This window comes from Budorcas taxicolor, chromosome 5 (genome assembly GCF_023091745.1).
Source record: "Budorcas taxicolor isolate Tak-1 chromosome 5, Takin1.1, whole genome shotgun sequence".
NCBI lineage: Eukaryota > Metazoa > Chordata > Mammalia > Artiodactyla > Bovidae > Budorcas > Budorcas taxicolor.
Window position 1 is genome coordinate 70,001,870 of NC_068914.1, and position 3,856 is coordinate 70,005,725.

The window sequence follows — 3,856 nt, forward strand, 5'->3', positions numbered from 1 at the left end:
CCCAGTTAGAACATGGTTAGGCAGAAAAGAGTAAATACCTGGACCTAAACAGGCCTATGTTAACAAGAGAAAAACTAAAAATGAATTCCGGATAGGTATCCAAAAGTGCCTATTATGGGGATACAATGTCTATGGTCCACTTATCATGCATTCTCATTAAAGTAAAGCTTTCCAGTTTGACAAAGCCCTGCCCATTGACACAAAAGTCACAGTCAGTTTTTACACTGCTGCATATAAAGCCATGACTTGGCAAGCGATGCTCATCAGACATTTAGGGAAAATCTGAAACATGGAAATGAAAGATCATGATAAAGATTTCTAGTTTCAATCATGATATAATAACTGATATTGAACAGAAGACCTTCCACAGTATAAATAACTGTTTTTAGACACTGGTCAATAGGAAACATAGAATTCTGATCCCTAATAAAAGGGAAACAAATGAACAAGCTTCCTGATCACCACAGCTTTCTGTGTGTACGCACTTTTCAGACTATAGCACAGGGAAAGGCCAAACAAAGGATGGTGGTGTCACTGAGCTGAGGTGACACGGAACAGATACCACGGAGAAGAAAGCTGCACAAAGAATTGTGCACAGGAAAGGACTCCAGGAGACTAGGCGAAGAACAGCTGTTAGAGAACTTACAGGGAACCATGATCTGAACAACGACCAGAGATTGCACTGGGATGGGAGATGTTAGTGCTTCAAGCAACCACAGCGTAGAGATCTCATAAACCGTCCCAATAATTTAGCAGACACCCTAGAAAGGCTGTCTTAGTAGGAGGGAAAGTCTAGCACTACAGCAGCATTATTCAAGAGAAATACAGGATATCACAGACATAAAATTTCTACCTTTTTTTCAAGTAACCAGGAACATGGTGGACTTTTAGACAAAGTGTGCCTACCAAAAGCAACCTACCAACTTTCAAAATAAGAAAAGGGTCCTGCTTGGAGAAAGCAGCAAGGAGAAGCTCCTTTGGGCTCTGAGATACTGAAGGAGGCCATCGAAGGCACCTACATTGATAAGAAACGCCCTTTCACTGGTAATGTCTCCATCCAAGGGCAAATCCTGTCTGGGATGGTGATTCAGGGGACCATTGTCATCTGGAGACTACCTTCACTGCATCCAAAAGTACAACTGCTTCCAGAAATGCCACTAGAACATGTCTCTGTACCTTTCCCTCTGCTTCAGGGACATCTGGATTGGGGACATTGTCACAGTGGGCAAGTGTGGGTCCCTTGCACTTGCAAGGGACGGTGAGCTTCAATGTGCTCAAGGTCACCAAGGCTGCTGGCACCAAGAAACAGTTCCAGAAGTTCTGAGACTGGATCCCTACTCACTGCTCCAAACAAAATTATTTTCCCAGATAGGTAGATAAATAAATAAAATTTCCTAGTAACCTCTTGAAAAAAGTAAAAATGAACAGATAAAATTGTTAATAAAATATTTTACTTAACCCAGCATATCCCAAATATTGTCATTTTAACACGTATCCAACGTGATGAATATGAGAGATTTTGTTTTTGTCATACTAGACCTTGAAATTCAGTGTTCATGTTTCATTTACAGCACACTTCCGTTTGGACTAGTCACATTTCAAGGGCTTAACAGCTAAACATGGCTAGTGAATTTAATATAGGACAGTGGTGCCTTAGAGTAAAGGTTACTCTAGTTCTGTATAAAAAAGAGCTTAAAAACAAACCTTGAAAGTACCACACTGAAATGCAAGTAAATTGACTACCTGAACAACTATTAAAAAGTTAATTAAAGAATACCCTAATAAGAAAGACAACAAAAATTGCCCAAAGAAGAGTCTATGGCATCCAGCATAAGAAAAAAATTACTAGGCATGAGGAGAATTGGAAAATGTTACTCTTGACCAGGAGAAAAAACTTATGAACTCAGCAATGAGAGAGATGATGGAAATAGGGGATACAATTTTTAAAGCAGCTATTATAAATGTGTTACTTAAAGGAAAATATAAATATAATAAGAGAATAAACAGAAAATCTTAATAGAGAAATGGAAACTATAAAAGGAACCAAATGGAAATTCTAGGACTGAAAAATATAGTGTCTTAAATCAATTAAGCAGATGGGCTTGGCAAGAATTAGATACTATAGAATAAAAGTGAACTTAAAGGCAAAGCAACAGAAGCCATCCAAACTGAAGCAAAAGAGAAAAAAAGCAAAAACAAAAAATAAAACCAGGGGCTTCTCTGGTCACTCAGTGATAAAGAGTCAGCCTGCCAATGCAGGAGACGTGCGTTGGATCCCTGGTCTGGGAGGACCCACATGCCTAGCAGCAACTAGGCCTGCGCACCACGAGTGCTGGACCTGTGCTCTACGGCCTGGGAATTGGAACTACTGAGCCCACTGGCCACACCTGCATAGTAGTCCCCGCTCACAGCAAATAGAGAAAAGCCCATGCAGGAACAAAGACTAAGCACCGACAAAAATGAACAAAATTCGTTTAAAAATATGTCGTCTATGCTAAATTATGTGTGTGTGTGTGTGTGTGTGTGTGTGTGTGAAATCTGTGGGTCCTTTATAAGTTTTCAAGTATAAAAAAGGTCCTGTGACCAAAAGTTTGAGAACCTCTGTCTAATCCTTTTCCATATTAAAATCTTACCCACAGAATAATCCTAGTTCAACTCTACCTACCTCTGCCTTCAACACTACAATAACCTTCATTCTTTAATGAGTGGGAATCATTAATTAGAGAGATGGATAGAGAGAGCCGTGTAGCAAACTGTCATTTGTCCTCCAGTATTTCATGGGGCTCTTATCTTTCTTTTGTGAACCCTGGATACTGACTCCCATGTAGCCCTGGTCAATGAAACTTCCATGTGGGCAATAATGCTCCTGATGTCTTGCCTATGGGAACATTGCTTAGAGCCATATACATCTTTCCCAAAGTTCAGCCTAAATACTTGGATGCTACATAGAAATTATGGGGAATGTAAAGTTCTATCATTAAGGATCTAACTATTCTCCAGGTATAAAAAGAGATAATAATATATTGTAATATAAAAGGTAACAAGATGTTGTTGGACAGAGCTAAAATAGGTAAAAGGTTACAGAAGAGAATGTGGCAAGAGAGTCACATTTAATTTCAAGAAAGGCACTCTTTAAGAGAACGAAAGAGGAGAGCGTTGCAAGATCGCTGATGAACTAGGTTTAAGATAAAAAGATCCTTTGCTCCATCAGCTAGTGTCTAGGATAATGCATCAAAATTTCTTGTGAGAATTATTTTTTTGATGTGCTTTAATTACACTGATCTCATTAAAATCACCAATGGCTAAAATCAATGGTCTAATTTAAGACTTTGTATTCCTTGATCTTTATTCAGCAGTTTCATATACCTGACCAAACTTTTGTAAAACTTTCTTCTCTTCTTATTTCCATGTGATTATTTCTAATGCATTTTCTCCTTGTTCTATCTTTCTTTTGTAGTTTCCTTTACAGAATTTCTGACCTTGTTTTTTATAACACCCTTGTTTGTTATAAACAAAACCACCAAATATTAGTGTCCCTCTAGGTTGTGTTTTTTTTTTTTAATACTTTTCTCTCAACTACTTCATTCTTAGCCTCTACCACACAAGCCTAATAACTCTCATGTCTCTATCTCCAGATCCATATTTCTAACTTACTACTAGATATCTCTGCCTGGATGCCATGTAGGCATCTCAAACTTAAAATGCTCAAAGCTTATCTTCCCCTGCACCTCCTCCAAGACCGCTTCCTCCTCCTTTATTTGCTATCTCAGGGAGTGGTACTACTATCAACCCAGAAACCCAAGCCAGAAAGCTGGCTTGGAGTGTCATCTTCAACTCCTCCCTCTTCACAGATACT